The 21,972-nt window shown below is 39.8% G+C and overlaps 1 protein-coding gene and 1 long non-coding RNA gene across 3 annotated transcripts in view; one reads left to right on the top strand and one right to left on the bottom strand.

The window, feature by feature from the left end:
• unc5cb (unc-5 netrin receptor Cb) overlaps positions 1–21,972 on the bottom strand; it is a 263,540-nt gene that overhangs the window by 192,406 nt on the left and 49,162 nt on the right.
• Positions 15,686–20,863, top strand: LOC141376282 (uncharacterized). The gene is made up of 3 exons (XR_015500676.1): positions 15,686–17,549; positions 17,890–18,363; positions 19,140–20,863. It is a non-coding gene; the product is annotated as an uncharacterized LOC141376282 (long non-coding RNA).

Genomic DNA, 21,972 nt, shown 5'->3' with positions numbered 1-21,972 from the left:
GAAAAGAGCCTCTTTCATGTGGCCCCGGGGCCTCCACTGGATCCTGCTCTTTCCTCCAGCAGCTGGGGTGCAGGCGGGCCCCAGAGCTCCACCAGAAACACCACTCGGCAGCTGATTTTCTCATGCCAACTGTTGGCTGTTGGTTAATACCATGAGTGAAGAGTCTGGCCCCCGCCGGCCCCAGCTAACCCCTCTCCCGCTGGGCAAATGAAAGCCTGTGTGCGCTGTAGGCTGGATGTTTCACTGCCACACCGCAGGGGCCGTTCCTGCATTCAGACCAGGCCCAGGGCAAGTCATCCGTCTTTGGGGTAACGGGGGATCTCTCTCTCTCTCTTTCTCTTCCTGAGCGGCCGGTCTGGAATGCACTTCCCTGCAGTGTGAGTTGAAAGCCTTCTTATCACTCCCCCATCATCAGGGTTTATTTAATAACTATCACAATAAAGTCAACACCAGGTCTGGGTAAGAGGCCTCTCCAGACTCAAGCGGTGTGATGAATTCGACTCTGGCTCATACGTGAACAGGCCTATGCTTATATGTTAACGTATCATTGTAGATTGTGTTGGCAAATACACTAGAGGGCGCTGTGTTCATTTTTTTACGAATCTCAAATAGATTACTGAGCTACTTTTTTTCATTCGTGCTCTTTTCAAGTCCTTCTCATGTACATTTGTGAGAAGTCGGGGCTTGTCGCGCATATCAACTTGCAATTTATTGACCCACACTCATCGCTAAACCCAACCGATAGTGTTTTCAACAGCAAATGAGAAGAGAATAATGCATTGTGGCCTTGTATTTTTTTACCACGATTTCACACTGCTATTTTACCTGTTTTCAGTAATGTCCCCAAAATCGAATCCCACTCTGCATCTCAAATGCAACAGCATACAAGGTAAGCTACCGAGCATACTGACTGTGCCGGAAAAGTCGTCAATATGGAGATATCTATTAACCAATCACAGATACATTCAAATTGTTCTTGTGGTATTTATTCAGTGCTGCTAAATTTAAAGAATAGCAATCGTTTATCTGTCCACGATACTCACTATTCTTTGACTCAGTGCTTGATTTATGAGGGGTCGCCAGAGTGAAATGAACCACCAATTACTCTGGCATGTTTTTTGTAGCGGATGTCCTTCCAGTAACCTAGCACTGAGAGCACACTAATTCATGAACGCCTGTCGACAATATGTCTCAGTAAATATAAGTAGCGCGAACAGAAACAAGTTGTCAGCGTCACACCAGTCTAAAGCATTCATTTTACCCAGAAACTGCAGACAATTGCTGAAAAAAGTAACCCTGGCCACGTATTTCCAATGAGCTTGTGTTGGATAAATTGAACCCATCAGGCAAGCCAGCTGCCCCGGAGGTTAGCGGACTGCCCCTGCTAGCTCTCAGGCCATGCTTGGACTAAGAAACCAGGACAGGAGGGGCACATTTGTGATGGCATGCCAGAGCGCACACTGGGCCGATAGAATCGGGCCAATATTTTCACAGTGGCGACCCTGAGCAAGAGCCAGCGCTGCTGCCAGCGACATGCAGAGCAATATGGACACACTTGCGCATGTGTTCTGGACCATCTTCCCCCCATTCATGATTCAAGAGACAGCATAACGGCCGCTTGTGCTGAAATACGGCTCGGGTAATGGAGCCTTCATTTCTCTAGCATTATCTATGTGCTGGCGGAAGTCTAAAGCGGCCGAGAGCTCGTTCCTCATCCTTATCTGCGCTCCTTAAAAAGATGTAGGTGCCATAATCACCGTGGTCTCCTACTGCTGATGTCTGCTGGCCAGCACATAACGACCTCGGAAATGAGCAATAACCGGTGAAAGATGGCTTCTGAAAAAGAGCCCTTGATTTGCCCATCATTTGCGAAAGCGTGCAAGTGTGATTCATTAAAACGGAAATCAGGAGAGCTCACCAATACACCGAGGCCCAAATGCAGCTACCTAGCTAGCCTCTCCAGACTCAAGAGGCGTGATGAATTCAACCCAGGCGCATTGGGAATACATGAACAGGACTACTTTTTTTGCGTATATTGAAATATCTTGCTTTCCTGATGTTTCTTTACTAATTGTGTTGACAGATACACTAGAGGGCGCTGTCTACATCTTTGCTGAATCTCAAATATGTTACTGGGTATATGTTTTTTCATTTATGCCATTTTCACATCCTTCTCATGGAAATCTGAAGGACACTGGGGCTTGTCATGTTTATTTATTATAACAATCTCGGAAATGAGCAATAAGCTGTGAAAAATGGCTTCAGAAAAAGAGCCCCTCATTTGTCCATAATTCGTGAAAGTGCGATTAATTAAAAAGGAAATCAGGTTCACAAATAGGCCAATGCACAAATGCAGCTACCCACTCCATACCCAAGCGGTGTAATGATTTCGACCCAGGCTCATTGGGAATACGTGAACAGGGCTATGTTTTTCCGAATATTGAAATATCTTGCTCTGGCAACGTTTCCTTGAAGATTGTGTTGACATACACTAGAGGGCGCTGTGTACATTTTTGTGAAGCTGAAATGTGTTACTGGCAGGGGCGCCGCTGGCTGGTACCCAATGACAACATTCTGGTGGGGGCTGTCGCAGACAAAAGTGAAGAAAACCATGTGCGCCCCCCAAAGGCACACATGGTTACAGGGTAATATTTTTTAATTTGTGTCATTTTAACATCCTTATCAGGGAAAAATTGGGAAGTGCATATATCGTAGTGCACACACTAATGCATTGTAGATTTACTACATTTCACACTGCTACCTGTCTTCTGGAATGCTCCCAGAATTGTACCCTGGTCCACTCTGTGTCAAATATCATGATGACCTCGGAAATGAGCAACAACCGGTGAAAACTAGCTTCTAAAAAAGACCCCTTGAGTTGATCATAATTTTTAGGATTCATTAAAAGGGAAATTAGGAGGTCTCACAAATACATCGATGCTTGAATTTTTGTCCGAATATTGAAATATCTTGCTTCGGCAACGTTTCCTTGTAGATTGTGTTAACGCGTGCACTAGAGGGCGCTGTGTACATATTTGGGAATGTGAAATATGTTACTGGCAGGGGCGCCACTGACGAAAGTGAAGAGAGCAAGGTGGGGGTGTTGTCGCGGATGAAAACGAGGGGGTTGGATACTTCATTGGGCCCCAAAATAGTAACTCTGGAGGTCCCAACATGGTGTGGGCCTTAAGAATTGTCTTAGAACAGCCACCGAAAATGAGCAACAACCAGTGACAAATGGCTTCCCTTGAGTTGACCATAATTTGCGAAAGCGTGCAAGTGGGATTTGTTAAAAAGGTAAATTTGGAGGTCTCACAAACACAAAGATGCCCGAATGTAGCTACCCAGCTCTTCGACTCATTGGGAATACGTGAACTGGGCTATGTTTTTGTAAATATTGAAATATCTTGCTCTGGCGAGATTTCTTTGCAGATTGTGCTGATACACTAGAGGGCGCTGTGTACATTTTTGCAAATGCCAAATACGTCATTGACACCACTGACCAGTACCGGCCCTATGACCACATTCTGGTGTGGGCTGTTGCAGACAAAAGTAAAGGGCGGTGTGGGGGTGTTGTCGCGGACAATAAAAGAGGGGGTTGGATAGTTGATTGGCCCCATGATAGTAACTCTGGGGGCCCCAACACGGTGTGGGTCCTAACTCCCCCCCCAGCAGTGCCCATGGTTGAAATTTTTTCACTCGTGCCATTTTCACATCCTTCTCATGGAAATAAGTGGGAAGTGCATATATCAACATGCAACTGACTGAACCACACCCATCGCTAAACCCAACCAATAGTGTTTTCAACAGCAAACTAAACAGTAATGCATTGTAGATTTACTACAATTTCACACTACCTCTTTACCTGTTTTCTGGAATGTCTCCAGAATCGTACCCCGGTCCACTCTGCGTCATATACCACAATGACCTCAGAAATGAGCAACAACCAGTGAAAAATGGCTTCAGAAAAAGACCCCTTGAGCTGCCCATAATTTGCAAAGGCGTGCAAGTGTGATTCATTAAAAAGGATATCAGGAGGGCTCACAAATACACCAATGCCCGAATGCTGACCTTGACGTGGTTAACTTTCCCCCCCGCTGCGTCCGGGAACAGGACATATGCGATCTTCACCTCTGCCAGCTCACCTACAGGGCCAACAATGCATCTGCCCCCGCATTCACACCTGAAATGATTATACCACGGCTGGAGGAGTGTGATATCGAGAGGAAGAAAGGCAAAAAAAGAGATAGCGAGAGGGGACGGGTGGAAAATGGATGATTTAAGGTCTCTCAAGTAAGCACTTTCCCCTCGTACCCTTTTTTTCCTTACCTCTATCCTCTTTTTCTCTCCCGTCTTATTCTCTGTCTTGCTTTTAAAGATGATGAATGGCACGGCGGTGAGAGGCTATTAATCAGGGTGCTGTTATTGAAGAGGTCCTGATAGGGCTTAACATTAGGTGGAAACTATGGCACGGACTTGACACAATGGCACATGTGTAGCTTTTATAGTAATGGTGGCACAAAAACACTTCAGAATACTCGAATACTCTCTACAAAAGGGGTTTTAAATTCACTGAAGAAGAAGAAGAAAAAGATATAGCATACAGGTCAAACTGTGGTCCCTTATGGGATAGAGAACCAGGCCGAATCTGCTGACTTCTCTTCAAGCATTTTCTTTGCTGATGCTAAAATTTGCAAATTGGTTTTAAAGCTAGCATACAGAAGTATTATCCAATTACATTTAATGGGGGATGATTTTTGTGGAGCTCTGTAGAAACACATTGTTCCATTTCATAGTTGAATAAAAGTGACCAGGAATTAATAACTCTGCCTTATTTGCATCAGGGCTTCATTAGCATATGATTATCATATGTGGAGTTGACAAATAAGCAGTTTTTTTTTGTAAAACAGCATTTTTTGAGGAAATAGTTATATTTATGTAGTTTTATGTTGGGAAAAAATACATTTTTTAAAAACTTTATATTGAATTAAAACTTAAAAAATGTCTTATAGTTTAACTTAGCCAACGTTAAGAAAAGTAACTCTTAATTTAACTCTTAATAGAGTGTGTGTGTGTGAAGTCTCAGCTCATAACACCCCACACATAATGTTTAACTCTTTGCAGCTCCCCCTATTAGGCTTTGATCCTAACTGTGCCGTTTTGGTGACTGTCGCATTAAATTCAAACTAGATGTTATCGTTTGAGAACAAACTTTATGGTGGCTTGAGAAAGCCAGTTAAAAGTAGTTTACTTAGATATATATTATATAAATAATGTTAAAAATCCACGCAGTCAACAATGCAACCACTTTAAAGACTTTAGCCAACACTAGAGCAGGCCAGTAAACAGCTTTAAAGTTGAGCACGGTGACTGTGGCAGGTAATAGCATGATTCTATCTTGAATTAGCATGATTCTAGCATAAATTAGCATGTTATTAACATGAATCTAGCATGAATCAGCATGTTTTTTTAGCATTAAAAAAGCATGTTGCTAATGTAACCCCCTCCAGTCCTACAACACTCAACCCGCTCTCAGCTGGGATCGAACCGGCCACCTTCCACATGGGAGCTTAACATGTTGTTAACATGCTTCTAGCATGAATTAGCATGTTGTTGGCATGATTTTTGCATGTAGTAGCATGTTAAAATGTTTCTAGCATGACTTAGCATGTTGTTGGCATGATTCTTGCATGTATTAGCATGTTAACATGATTCTAGCATGAATTAGCATGTTGTCCCTGCTAAAAAATCCAGCTTAAACCAGCCTAGGCTGGTTGGCTGGTTTTAGCTGGTCAACCAGGCTGGTTTTAGAGGGGTTTTGGCCACTTCTAGGCTGGTTTCCAGCCATTTCCAGCCTGGTCTTAGCTGGTCAGGCTGGAAAATGACCAGCTAAATCCAGCTAAAACCAGCTTGACCAGCCTGGTTTAAGCTGGACATAGCTGGTTTTGGCTGGGCTCCCAGCCTGCTAGGCTGGTCAAGCTGGATTTAGCTGGTCATTTTCCAGCCTGACCAGCTAAGACCAGGCTGGAAATGGCTGGAAACCAGCCTGGAAGTGGCCAAAACCCCTCTAAAACCAGCCTGGTTGACCAGATAAAACCAGCCAACCAGCCTAGGCTGGTTTAAGCTGGATTTTTTAGCAGGGGTTGGCCTGATTCTTGCATGTATTAGCATGTTAAAATGTTTCTAGCATGACAGCATGTTGTTGGCATGACTCTAGCATGATTCTAGCATGAATTAGCATGTTTTTAGCATGAATTGGCATGTTGTTAGCATGAACTAGCAAGTGCTAGCATGACTAGCATGTCACTAGCATATTTCTAGCAAGATTAGCATGTCTGAATTGTTGGCATGTGTTAGAACACCTAGTCACAGTACATGGGACAGTTGCTAGGGTGTTGTAAGTGGTTATTAGGGCGTTGCTAGTAAGTTTAAAGCTCATCAGTGATTGGCTGCGGGCTAGACTGAGTTAAATGAGGACAGACTCTAGTATGTGGGCCAGTCTAATGCAGAGATATGAGCTCACAAAGGTCCAATGTTAAGTCAATGACAGTCTTTTACAATGGAAGTCTATGGGACAGTTGCTTTCATCCTCTGATGACACGTACAAAGGGAGAATGCCAATCTAGCAGACTGTTTTTATCAAGTCTGATTATAAACAATTGAATTAAACAATTTTCTACTAGACGCTGTTGTTTTAGCTCAAGATACCCCACAAATAATGTTTGAAGCTCCCCCTTTTAGGCTTTGATCCTAATTGTGCCGTTTTGGTGGCTGTCGCTTTAAATTCAAATGACATCCTATGCTAATGAGGGAGAGATAGGCACTAGTGGGCGGGGCTTTACCCCTCTGATGACACATACAAAGGCAGAGAGTCAATCAAAGTGCTTCCATTCTCAAATTTAAGCGGACTGAACATAAAACAATCAAGTTGTCCTGAAGACAACTTAAGGATTGTGTTGCTTCAACTCATTTTCAATATAGTACAAGCAGCACAACTCATTTTATTGAGTGTAGAAATGAAAAAGCACGGGGGGGAAAGCAGAGGAGGCCGGCTGGGATCACAGATGCTAAATATTTCCCTTACTGGTCAGTTCATTTGGAGCTGATCAAAGCTGTCCTGCCCCGGAGACACTGTCGGGTAAACAGGTCGCGTTATCAAAGCAAAGTCCTTCATTCACAGGGACTGGAATATAAGACCGCGGCGGCCGCTGGACCAGGATTAAAAAAAACCCTCCTGTGATCAGAGAAGAGCTGGTGAAGCAATGCCACACAAGACAGAAAGCAGAACCACTAAACTATCTGCCAAAGACATGAGCGAATATTTGTGGTCAGGATTGAAAAAATATGGAGGAAATTCCCAGCATCCTCACGCTGCCATATGGGGTTTGGGTGGCCTTGAGGACGGCCTGAATGGATGCATTGTTGCGCTGTGGTTCAATGGGCTGTAGATCACGGCACATGAAGAACAATGGAATGAATCAAGCGAGGACCGCCGCACGGTCAAGAGAAAAGACCCGTGTTGGAGAGAGCACAGCAGGTAGACGTATGAGGAATAACTCAACAGACAATAGCTGCATCGCTGACACTAGCTGTGCCTCCCAAATCTGGAATAACACATAAAACATTTGTGAATGAAGCAGCGTTTACAACAAAATCATCACTTCCTGATGATTAACATGCACAGATATTGCAGATATTGCCACTGTGGTGTTTGTACTTCACTAATAAGTGAGTTGCTCCTCAGAAAACGAAGACGAAACGTAATGAACGCGGTGGCTTTTGGAGGAGTGAGACGGGAGCGCAGACAGATGATCAAGACAGTTCTGGAGGGAATATTAATAATAGAAGATTAATACTGAAGCACTGTGATGACGGACTGACGGAGGGCTGAGGCCTTTTACAATCAGCACAACAACATCTCACATCTGCAACAGTGGAAAGCTGGAAACCAACATTATGCAAAGACCCTCACACAAACATTTATATCTGCACTCTCAGAAATAAAGGTCTGCGAGCTGTCACTGGGGTGGTACCTTTCCAAAAAGTACTCGATTGTACGTTAAAATATATATATATTAGTATATATTAGCACCTAATTTTTTTTTAAAGGAACACTTTTGTACTTTTTAGGTACTAATATGCACCCTTAAGGTATTAATATGGACCTTTTAGGTAAAAATGTGTACCCCAGTGACAGCTCACATACCTTTATTTCTAAGAGTGTGCAGACCAACATTACTGACGCAAACACCCTCACACACACACACTTATATCTGATCAGCACCTGTCAGAAACTCCATCACAGCATGCACACTGATGAAGACTAGTGACTTTACTCACTAAATCTGTTTCCATTATAGTTCATGCATTTTCTTGCATCAGATATGAAGTTTATCCTACTCAGTTGTGTGCACACTATGCCTTTTATGCGCATTTATAAAATTGATGTGCATCTTGGCCTTTCCATGAAGCCTTTTTTTTACTCCAGAGAGGAGTGAGTGGGAGTCTAAAGCGACCGCCTGTAAGGAGGTGTGGGTGATTTTCTTCTCTTATTTCCTCCCGCTCTGCTCAATCATTTAACGGCGTGTGTTTCCAAAAGGTGAACGCTGGTCTCGGGTTGGTCATGCAGATGAAGCAGACGGGTTCAGCCAGAGGCTGGAGTGGAGACTGAAGGAGGATAAACAGTCACTGGGACTGCACAATACTGGACAAATCTGACATTACGACATTACAATATTTATATTATATATACAGTTGAAGTCAAAAATATTAGCCCCCCTGAATTATTAGCCCCCCTGTTTATTTTTTGCCCAATTCTGTTTAACAGAGAGCAGATTTCTTCAACACATTTCATAACATAATAGTGTTAATAACTATTTTCTAATAACTGATTAAGTTTATCTTTACCAGGTGGTTAATTATGTTAACTAGGCAGGTTAGGGTATTTGGGCAAGTTGTTGTATAATGATGGTTTGTTCTGTGGACTATCGAAAAAAATATAACTTAAAGGGGCTAATAATTTTGACCTAAAAATGTATTTAAAAAAATTTAAAACTGCTTTTATTCTAGCCGAAATAAAACAAATAAGACTTTCTCCAGTAGAAAAAATATTATCAGACGTACTGTGAAAATATCTTTGCTCTGTTATGAAATATTTAAAAAAGAAAACAAAAATCAAAGGGGGGCGAATAATTCTGACTTCAACTGTATATATATATATATAAAATCACTTATATAAGCAAAAATCACTTTAAGGGCTTTCAACACAGTTTTGTGTCAGCAGTGTGTGAGTATCTCCAGCTTCTAATGCTGAACATGAATTAACTCTATTGTTTATAATCAGACTTGATATAAAGAGTCTGCAGAAGCTCTTTGATTGACATTCTCCCTTTGTACGTGTCATCAGTAGAGGAAAGCCCCGCCCACTGGTGGCCATGTCTCCCTCGTTAGCATAGGACGATAGTCTTGCTTTTGAATCTGCCACTATGCTAACACACAGGCACTTGTAGCTCCGCCCTCTTCTGAAAAGAGCACAATCTCATTTGAATTTAAAGCGACAGTCAACAAAACAACACAGTTACGATCAAAGCCTGAAAGGGTCAGTTTCAGAGAGAATTCACATTGTGATTTCGATGCTACAATTTTGAGGGATTTAAACGATAACGATGGTCACGAGTGTATTTGCCGTTTTACATTGTTGATTTCCATAGCTATCAAGAACCCCAAAAGCTCCACATAGTGATAAATATGTTATGCTATCTTAGGGTATGATTGACTTGCCTCATTACAGTCATGAAATACAGTAGTTTGATGACAAGCAGGAAATATTCCTGGGTTAATGACATCATCACATTGAAATGGTCTATTTTGTGCATCTCACCGTTTCAAATCTGTCCGTCTCACGTGGACCCCTCTCAGATTTCTAGAGACGTGGAAACAGGGGGAAATGTCTAAAATTACAAACTCCCCTTCATTTATCACAGTTTGATGTTCTATTAAAAAGTGCAGCTATTTTTCTTTTCAGTGGGAAGTTCCCAGAACTTCTAAAAGAGGGAGGTGAAAAGAGCTCCAAAGGTGTAATCAGAGGCAGAAATGAGAGGGTTTAAGTCCTGCTTACAGTTATATTTTTCCTTTTTGACTTTAAGCAGCCTCAAAGCAGCGTGATCTTCCTTTGTCAAGTTTCTCAAAGCGCTCTTACCACAACAGAACCGGCTGTGATGCCAAACATGAAAGCATGCCACTAGGAATGAGACGATAACCAGGGTTTACCGCAGTTTGGAAAAGTCAAGATTTAAACCGCTAACATTTTCTGTTGTAGCATTCCTATTAGGGTTGTGCGGTTTGGGGAAGATATTTAATTGCGATTTTTTTTGACAGATGTTGCGATTGCGATTTGATTTGCGATTTTAATTTTGCAGTCAAGTTTTAAGTCGTGGCAACAATTCTGCGACAGCTCTTAGTGTAACCCCGCCGGTCCTATGCCACCCAACCCACTCCAAGCTGGTATCGAGCCGGTGACCTTCCGCATGTTGGTCGGTTGCTCTAACAAGGAGACTTAAGACCAAAGCCTCTAGCATCTGTCGCAAGAGGACCTTTAAAGATCAGAGGAGTGAGGTTTACCTGCACAGCACTGCACTAGCATGGCCTCTGTTACAATAGCAATATACTTCTCTTGTATAATATCCTGCCCAGCACTGTTCAGTCCTTATACACTGTAAAAATAAATAAAAAAGCTGTAATTTTATGGTTTATATCAAAAAAAGTAAAATAACAGCTGTTAAGTTACAGAAATTTACCGTAAAATAACGAATATTAAATTACAGAAATTTCCTTGAATTAAAATTTCTGGTAAATTTCTGTAATTCAACAGCTGTTGTTTTACGGTAAATTTCTGTAATTCAACGTTTTTTAACTTTTTTTCTGCACCACAGCTGCTGGAAATAAATTGTAAAATTCCATTTTTTTTTAACAGTGTACTTGTATAGCCTGTCTTATGTGTTTAGGTAACTATCATATAGTATAATTAATTTATATATATATATATATATATATATATATATATATATATATATATATATATATATATATATATATAAATGTGTAAGTTCTGCATAGCTTTTATTTTTATTAGCTCTTATGTCCGGTGATGTGTTTGTATTTATATTTATGATTAATGTATGCAGCTGTCCTGCAAGATACAACATTTGGTTCCTCGGTATGTCCACACATGTAGTGGAATGACAATAGAGCTCAACTTGACTCTTGACTTGAAAAATTACTTGTTGTTTTTTTTTGTTTTTGTTTTTTTTTTGGCATTTGTAACTTTGAAATATTCCCATATTACCTCACTGTTTTTCTTTGATATTAATTTTTCTATTAGTGCGTCTGAAGCACCAAATGCCATCATCCCAGTTGTCCGCGCTTTCCTGTGTGCTTTTGTTTTTTACTGTATATATATTAGAACTGTACAATATTGAAGAAACTTGACATTGAGATTTTTTTCTCTGCGATATATAGTGCAATATAAATACAATTTCAAGGCAATTGAGGGCATCACGATGGCACAGTGGGTAGCACAATCGCCTCACAGCAAGAAGGTCGCTGGTTCAAGCCTCAGCCTGGTCACATTTCTGTGTGGGGTTTGCATGTTCTCCTAGTGTTCATATGGGTTTCCTCTGGGTGCTCCAGTTTCCCCCACAGTCCAAAGACATGTGCTATAGGGGAATAGGGTAGGCTAAATTTGGGCTAACCACTGCGCCACCGTGCCATTCATCTAGGAAATTAGTAGAAGTAGGTGTGGAAGGGGGGATAAACTAGATAAACTTCACACAACTATTTTATTTAGTTTTTATGGCAACAGTATCTCAATCAGAAAAGGATCATCTACACCAAAAGCTACCGGTCAGGCCACGATTCAGCAAACATCTGAAAAACAAATCACTTATAAAGCATCATCCATGAAGACAGCACAAGTCAAGGATTTATTTGAATTATGTAGCCAGACATGTTTTACTGCTCCAAAATATTTAAAATGTTTCTTATAATCAATTATATTTTGTGTTCAATGAGGAGAAAAGGTTGTTTTTTACCCAGATATTTAAAATAAGAACCTATTTTAGAGCAGAAATCCCAATTTCATGGTATTCCTATGGTTATCATACCGTCAGAATCTTATGCATACCTACATGCTAGCAAGCAAATATCAGCAAGAGGAAACCCACAGTTGTGCATCTATCAGCTTCGATTAACTTCAGCAATACATTTCTGACTGCCAGCGATGAAGCTCCAGGGTCAAAAGCAGAAGAGTCAACATTCGTCCTTGACCCAACTGAAGCGCATATTACTCAGCGTTACATCCTAGAGCCAGTCTCATCAGTGCTCTTGATTTTACATCGTACCCTCAAAGGCATAGCAGTCTCGACAGCGCTCTCAAACGTCCTTCCACACACAAAAACCCTCATCCCAAGTCCACTCCTCAACTTCCTTTACCTTAGGACTCAATCATAACCGGTGACATGAAAAGACAGCAGATTTAGAGCGCTGTCGACTGTGATCCGTCAACCCAGCGGCTCTCGAAGTCCACTTAAGTTGGAGCCGGGGACTACTGTATAGGATGTTAATCAGTGAAAACTAATCACGTTAACAGTACACAATCAATAAATGTCATGTTACATTTATCCAAATCCCAATGCGTTCAGGTTCAGCTGGTCTTTTACTGTGATTCAGAGATGCATTCTCAATAAGACAGACAGATTGACTCTGTGTGAATTGGCCATCAGAGATACCCCATTGTGACTGAAAATTAAATTCCCTATTAATCCTTTAATACGTGTCAAAACCAATTAACTTGGCTGTAGCTCATGCGACATCTTGTATTTTAAATATTCAGGCCGGTGCCAATAGCATGGTGGTTAAGTGTGTCGACAAATAGCACTCATGGCGACCCGAGTGTGATCTGTCTTTCTACTGTCCTGTCAAAATAAAGGTGAAACACCTCTAAAACATATTTAAGAAATAAAAGATTTAAGTCCAACGTTCCCAAAATCCCAGTATCGTACGATCACATGCAATTTCTGTATGCATTTGTCAGTGAAGCCGGCTCTGCAATCAGCTGTACATCTCCAGCATACGTGTTCAAATGGATGAGTGTTTATTACCAAGACGAGAGGGGTCAGGATGCAGACCTGGTGCAATGCAATCTGAGCTGCATCCAACGCTTTGATGCTCAGTTTGCATCATAAAGGCTGCATCCAGATATACTATTGACAGACACATATTTTACAATATTATTTCATCATTTATTAATTTTCTATCTTTCAAATAATAACATTTTTATTTCATATAATGGCATTTTTACTTAATTTAATGGCATTTTACTTAATTTAATGTCCTTTTACTTAATTTAATGGCATTTTTAATTAATTTAACTGCATTTTTACTTATTTTATGGCCATTTTTACTTCATATAATGGCATTTTTACTTAATTTAATGGCATTTTTACTTAATTTAATGGCATTTTTACTTCATATAATGGCATTTGTGCTTAATTTAATGACATTTTTACTTTCTATAATGGCATTTTTGCTTAATTTAATGGCATTTTTAATTAATTTAACTGCATTTTTACTTTATATAATGGCATTTTTACTTATTTTATTGCCATTTTTACTTCATATAACGGCATTTTTACTTAATTTAATGGCATTTTTACTTAATTTAATGGCATTTTTACTTCGTATAATGGCATTTTTACTTAATTTAATGGCATTTTACTTAATTTAATGGCATTTTTAATTAATTTAATGGCATTTTTACTTCATATAATGGCATTTTTACTTATTTTAATGGCATTTTTACTTAATTTAATGGCATTTTTACTTCATATAATGGCATTTTTACTTCATATAATGGCATTTTTACTTAATTTAATGGCATTTTTACTTCATATAATGGCATTTTTACTTAATTTACGGCATTTTTACTTAATTTAATGGCATTTTTACTTCATATAATGGCATTTTTACTTAATCTAACTGCATTTTTACTTCTTGAAATGACCTTTTTACTCATTTCACAGCTTTAGTTGAGTTTTTGAAACAAGTCTTCCTTTGAAATTATGTTTCTCTTTGACAAAATAAGTCACGCAGTTTATTACATAGTATTCCAAGCAGTGACAAATTTCTAATGCTGTGTTCCCACCAGACGCGGCAAGCGTGGATAAATCACAATATTCGCGCATAAATAGACATGTGAACATTTTGAGTTTACTCATTCGCGCGTCAGATTCACTTCACAACAGACGCAGATTCGCGTCATGGGCGGGCCTTCTGTCTGCCCGGTGACTCTAGCTTCGATGCTACATGGCTCACACATGTGCTTTAAGAAGGCTGAAAAACAGCGTCGATACGATTGGAGCCGTGTCCGAGTCCACTAGATCCACTCGGAGGTGCACTCAGCTTTGTGAGTTCATCAACTCCTCCAGAAACTGTACCTGGATGACGGGAGCGTTCAGTGGTGCTTCCGACTGAGCCAAGCCCAGGTTGATCAACTGTTGTAGTTGACTACAGGGGGATTTTTCCCCGGGACACCAACAACAGACGCTACGTCATAAAATAATAATAATAATAATAATAATAATAATAATAATGTTAATAATAATAATAATAATAATAATAATGTTAATAATAATAATAATAACAATAATAATAATAATGTTAATAATAATAATAATAATAATAATAATAATAATGCTAATAATGCTAATAATAATAATAATAATAATAATAATAATAATAATAATAATCGTGCTAATAATAATAATAATAATAACAACAATAATAAACTGCAATACAGAAAATGCTAAATTAGCATTAGAAGTGAATGATTACAAAGTAACACACATTCAACAATAAATGCACAACAATAAAAAAAGTTACCATCCACGCCTGTAGGTCCTAACCGCTGACCACACTAATGTTGCCATCTCCTAAAATGATGAAATAATGACCTGATACCAGCACAACACATTAAATCACACAGGCAAAACAGAGTTAAACAGTGTCAGACAGAGTAAACGTTACTGTGCACTACCCGAGCGAATAGGTAAGCGCTTGCTGCTAATTACAGCTGACGGATCAGTGGAGTGTGTTTCAGGAAAGACTAAAGGGTCAGGATGAGGTACAGGAACACAAATTGATGAATACACCATTACACACACACACAGCATTCACAGAAACCGCATCGATAATGCGTGTACTGTGGTCTGGGGACATGCATGGCAGAGTTTAAATAACTTTAATGAACCTTATCTGGTTCCTATTGGAAAAGGAGCCCGGACAGGGCAGCATTTATCAAGTGGATGAGAAGCCAAGGCAGATATTTCAGACTGCTTCGACCCTCTGGGCTTGTCGGAAAACCTATATAGTCAATAAAACCAATGTTAGCATCCAAAATAAGACCAACAAGAGGGAACAGTAGATGTTCTGTTAATGCTGGGTTTTGGATTAACCCCTTAATTTCCACTTTAGGAAAAATAACAATAATTTGACTACTTTGGGTTTTAGTTTTAATGATAACATATGGACAAAAGGTCAACACTGCATGTTAAAGCGATAGTTCAACCAAAAACAAACTTGATCCAAACTTGGATCTGACGTCCCATGTCTCTGAACAATTCTTCTTCTTCTATAGGGTTTAATTGTGGTTTGCAGCATAACTAAGGTGCATCTCTGATCACTGTAACAGCTAAAAGAGACAAAGCTATCTTACGCATGTAAATAAAGCTGCAACTCATTCACAATAGAGTGCAACACTGATTGTCTTGAACCAACTCGAGCTTTAAATAGTCTAGCTCTTGTTTATCTAACAAACCTCCTGTCTTGCCACAACCCAACCAGCTTTTAAGGATCTCAAAACTTAGGGTAGTACTCAGAATAGCAAAGTCCACTAAAGGAGGTCGAACCATCTCATATATGGCTCCGAAACACTGGAACATGAACGACATGAAAGCATGGATCCATCCTGCTGCTGGTGGTGGTGTAATGGTGTGGGGGAGATTTTCTTTGGGTCCATTAGTACCAATTGAGCATCAACGCCACAGCCTACCTGAGTATTGCTGCTGACCATGTCCATCCCTTTATGAGCACAGTGTCTCCATCTTCTGATGGCTACTTCCAGCAGGATAACGCAGCATGTCATAAAGCTCAATCATCTCAGACTGGTGAACATGACGATGAGTTCACTGTACTCAAATGGCCTCCACAGTCACCAGAGCTCAATCCAATAGAGCAGCTTTGGGATGTGGTGGAACGGGAGATTGGCATCATGGATGTGCAGCCGACAAATCTGCAGCAAGTGATGCTATCATGCCAATATGGAGCAAAATCTCTGAGGAAAATTTCCAGTAGCTTGTTGAATCTCTGCCACAAAGGATTAAAGCAGTTCTGAAGGCACAAGTAATGTGTACCTAATAAAGTGGCCGGAAAGTGTATATGTCTGTCAGCATCTCAAAAAAATGTGTTTTAGGATTTCACGACCCTTTAAACGTATTTGTTCTGTTGAAAAAGAAGATATTTTGATGGATGCTGGAAATCTGCAGCCATTGACTTCCATAGTATTTGTCAATTGTTGCAGGTTTTCAGCTCTCTTCAGAATATCTAACATCTAAAAAAACAGAAGAAAGAAACTCATGAAGGTGTTTAAGTCCTTGACAGTGAGTAAATAGTAAGTAAACATTCATTTTTCTGAGTGAACTATCCCTTTAAATCGTTAAAATGCACAAAAATGTGTGTTTTTTAATACTTTTCATTGAGACGGTTGGATGATTACAGTATGCTGCAAAGTTTAAAATAAATAAATAAATAAATAAATACGGGCACAAACAATTATTGGAAAGAAGTTTAATATTTTTAATTAGTAAAAGTCATTATGAGAAGCATCTGCCATGTCTGCTTTATTTTTTCATCTTTTCACTGAGCTCTGCATTTTGTGAGTGCTGACTAAGAGCTTGGCAGAAAACAAGAGATATCCGAAAAGGCATCATAATTAATGTGAAAACAGCCAGCATGACACCTTAAAATGCTGTCTAAAAAAGGTAGCTCTCTTGGTTTTGTAAGCAGGCAAGCGTGTCTACAGTGCGTTTCATAAGACAGCAGGGGTTCTGTCCTGGGCCCGTTGTCTTTTTATGAGAGCACTCTGGAGCGTTGCAGCATTTGTCTCCCGGTTGCTTCCAGGAAGCGGTTTTATAAATACACTGTGAGTCTTCCCACAATTATTTCATGACATAGTGAGTTTTAAGAGACTCTAGATGCACCAACTCGGCTCGTTTTGTTCCCGCTTCTTTTTCGGGTTTTGTTTTCCAGAGGTTTCGCTTATAGAACAGCAAAAAAAAAAAATCAAGAGGCCTAACATGGCTGCCTGTTAAGTTCCCTATTGATTATAAAACATTGCTTTTTACCTATAAAGCTTCAACTAGTCTCGCTCCTGTTTATCAAAACAACTTTCTGTCTCGCTACAATCCAACCTGCTCTTTTAAGATCTCAAAACTCAGGTCGTCTTGTAGTAACCAGAACAGAAAAGTCCACTAAAGGAGGTCGAACCTTCTCATATATGGCTAATAAATAATGGAATTGCCTTCCTGATAATGTCTGAGGATTCAAAACTAGATTAAAGACCTATATTTTCATTAAAGCATACACACGATGCATCACAGAACTGCAGGAGCATGTTAAAGAGATCCACTGCAATGTTTTTGTATTTTTCATCAAGTTTTTGTTTTGTTTTCTTTCTAGTCCAATGTTTAATAAGACTTAATTGTTTAGCTCCTGTTTATCTAACCAACCTTCTGTCTCGCTACAATCCAACCCGCTCTTTAAGATCTTAAAACTCAGGTCGTCTGGTAGTACCTATGATAGAAAAGTCCACTAAAGGAGGTCAAGCCTTCTCATATATGGCTCCTAAATAATGGAATAGCCTTCCTGATAATGTCTGAGGCTTCAAAACTAGATTAAAGCCCAATCTTTTTATTAAAGCATACGCACAATGCATCGCATAACTGCAGGAGCATGTTGAAGAGATACACTGCAATGTTTGTTTGTTTTCTTTCTAGTCCAATGTATAATAAGACTAAATAGTCTCGCTCCCGTTTATCTCACCAATCTTCTGTCTCACTACAATCCAACCCGCTCTAAGATCTCAAACCTCAGCTCATCTGGTAGTACCCATGATAGAAAAGTCAACTAAAGGAGGTCGAGTTTGCATGTTTTCCCCGTGTTGGCATGGGAGATCTCCGGGAGCACCGCTTTTCCCAAACACATGCGCTATAGGGGAATTAATGAACTAAATTAGCCATAGTGTATGAGTGTGTGAATAGCCCCTTTCACACAGTGATACCGGTAAATATCTGGAAAATTTCCGGAACGACTTTACCGGTATATTCAAAAAAGCGCTGTTCACACAGGCGAGGACGTTACGGAAATTTTCCGGAAAAGACCATTCACACATCCATTCCAAAATACCGGTAAATTCTGACATCATTCACCACAAATGAGCTTTAAACGGCTGCGCTTGTGTTTGTAAACATTTGACTAAATTACAAACTCTGTGGATGATCAATATTGTGAACAACTTTCGCAGGATCACTTTCGCATGTCGAGATGTTCATAATATGTGCGTGTGCTGGCGCTCACAGGCTGTTTCACAGGCACACGCAAAGCTTGAAGGTAAACAAACAATGGCTTATCATAAGCATCTCATCGATGATTATTTACACAGTTGGCATTAAGAAGAACATATAAACGTGATCTGACTAACTTCTAGCAGCTAAATGTGTCTGGAAAAATATTCAAAGGTTTTTATTCTCACAAACCGCGCAGACGTAAATGCGTCTGACTGTTGTGATTGGCTAAAGCAGACGTCTCACGTCAGCACGTTCTAGACGTGCACGCGCTTATTACGGTAATCTTCCTTCTGCATTCACACAGCGCAGCATTCCAGCAAATTGCCGGTAATGTTACAACTTCTCTTTCCGGAAAATAGCCAGAACGAATTTACCGGTATTTTCAAAAAGGACCTGTTCACACATACAGACCTTTCCGGAAAATTGCCGGTAATTTTCCGGAAAGGTCTGTATGTGTGAAAGGGGCTAATGAGTGTGCATGGGTGTTTCCCAGGGCATCGGCTGTATATGCTTGAATAATTGGCAGTTTATTCTGCTGTGGCAACCCCTAATAAATCAGGGACTAAACCGAAAGAAAATACTTGAATGAATGAACATTTACTGTTTAAAAGCTCTCAGCTAATAGTAAATTCACTTTAACTAATAACCTTACCTTTCCCTTATTTGATTGTAATGCAATAATGTGCATTAATGTTTTGTAAATCTACTTTGAAGACATCACCTATATAGTAAATATGTAACTGCATGTTAACTGTGTTTATATAATAACCTTTACTATGAGCGGAATGGTGGCTCAATGGTTAGCACTGTCGCCTCATAGCAAGAAGGTCACTGGTTCGAGTCCCGGCTGGGCCAGTTGGCATATCTGTGTGGAGTTTGCATGTTCTCCCCGTGTTGGGATCTCCGGGAGCACCGGTTTCCCCCACAAGTCCAAACACATGCGCTATAGGGGAATTGATGAGCTAAATTGGCCGTAGTGAATGAGTGTGCATGGGTGTGGAAGGGCATCAGCTGTATATGCTTGAATAGTTGGCGGTTCATTCTGCTGTGGCAACTCCTAATAAATCAGGAAATATGGCTAAAGAAAATACTTGAATGAATGAACATTTACTGTTTAAAATCTCTTAGTTTAAAGTGAATTAATAGTAACTAATAACCTTTCCCTTATTTGATTGTAATGCAATAATGTGCATTAATGTTTTGTAAATCTACTTTGAAAAATTAATTATTGTCAATATATGCTTGAACATCAGTACAGTGGAAAAATAAAGTCCCTGCTTTGTGTCAAATGTCTCTTCTGTGGTTATTTTAAAGGGCAAAAGATAAGAAAAGTTCACTGGAACTGTCTCTCTCTTTTTCCCTCTCCAGCTCACCATCCCTGAGGACCCTTTTCGTACAAGCAGCGGTGGAACGCGGCCTAAAAAAACAAGCGGTGGAAAGGGTTTTCAGCAAGTTAATTACATCAGGGTGAGGGCTGTGAAAGGCTGCATTGTTTGTGTCAGGGCCAGTCAGCATCAGAGCTTAAAAAAACCTCTACAAGTGGCGTTCTGCGCACCTCGACCCCGCTGGGCTGGACGCCGCACCACGTTAAACATCTCTTAAAGACGCCCTCGTGGCTGTTTGCTGTTTTTCTTCAAAGTGACGAAACAATATTTGGAGTAGCAGAATAAACACTATGAGAGGTAATGGGTAGAGGGGAGAAAAGGAGTCATGCTGTTCGACAAGTCAACGGCGCTCTTGTTTGCACTGTTTACTAGGGGTGTGAACTAGGGAAAATATATAGCTTCAGTATTAATATCGCAATGTGCGCATATGCAAAAGTCACATCGAAGGATGTGCAATGTCGAATCAGGGTTATAATTAACCAGGAACCACTGTTCAGAACATTACAAAGTGTTTAAGGCATTTGACGAGACATATATAACTTAATTTAACCTAGTTTGTTGATTTAAAGGGGACCTATTATGCAAAAATTATTTTTATAAATGGTTTAAACCCAGTTGTGTGTTAGAAGTGTGTGAATATAACCAGACTACAATGGTAAACAATTATTAATTGTATTTTTTTATAATCAGACTTGACTACTTGACTAAAGCAGCCTGCAGAAACACTAATTGGCATGCCCTCTTTGTACATATCATCAGAGGGGGAAAGCTCCGCCCACTAGTGACCATCTCTCTATCATTAGCATAAACAGCAGCCCTGAGTGAGAAGCAGCCGTCTGCTATTAGTTTTGAATCTGCCACTGCTGACTGGTAGGCATTTATAGCTCCGCCCTTTTTTGAAAGGAGCACAATCTCATTTGAATTTAAAGTGACAGTCATCAAAACATTAACATTAACACTGTTTACTACAGATGTGAACTATGGAAAATATATGTACACAATGTAAAAATATGTAATAGTCACATCACAGGAGTCTGGATTATAATCAAGCAGAACATTGCAAAGTTTAACCCTAATACAATAAGTGTGTTTTTAGGATGTGACTATATGATTTCAAGCAAATTTAAACTATAGTTTGTGGCTTTAAAGGGGACCTATTATGCAGAAATCACTTTTATAAGAGGTTTAAACCCAGTTGTGTGTTAGCAGTGTGTGAATATAACCAGACTACAATTGTGAACAATTATTAATTGTATTTTTTTATGATCAGACTTGATTAAAGCAGTCTGCAGAAACACTTTGATTGACATTCTCCCTTTGTATGTGTCATCAGAGGGGGAAAGCCCCGCCCACTAATGACCATCTCTCCATCATTAGCATAAACAGCAGCCCTGAGTGAGAAGCAGCCGTCTGCTATTAGAGTTTTGAATTTGCCACAATGCAGACATGTAGGCTTTTACAGCTCCGCCCTCTGTTGAAAAGAGCAGTCTCATTTGAATTTAAAGCGACAGTCTCCAAAACATTAACATTAATCCCGTTTACAATAGGTGTGAACTAGGGAAAATATATGTACACAATGTAAACATATGCAACAGTCACATCACAGGATCTGCAATGTTGAGTCTGGATTATAATTAAGCAGGACCCACAGTTCAGAACATTGCAAAGTTTAACCCTAATACAATTAGTGTGTTTTTAGGACGTGACTATATAATTTCAATCTAATTTAAACTAGTTTGTAGCTTTAAAGGGGACCTATTATGCAGAAATCACTTTTATAAGAGGTTTAAACCCAGTTGTGTGTTAGAAGTGTGTGAATATAACCAGACTACAATGGTAAACTATTATTAATTGTATTTTTTTATAATCAGACTTGATAAGAACAGTCTGCAGAAACACTCTGATTGACA

The sequence above is a fragment of the Danio rerio genome, chromosome 10 (genome assembly GCF_052040795.2).
Source record: "Danio rerio strain M-AB ecotype USA chromosome 10, GRCz13ab, whole genome shotgun sequence".
Taxonomy (NCBI): domain Eukaryota; kingdom Metazoa; phylum Chordata; class Actinopteri; order Cypriniformes; family Danionidae; genus Danio; species Danio rerio.
Note: the sequence above shows the minus strand (reverse complement) of the source record. Positions and strands in the feature narration are given on the sequence as shown.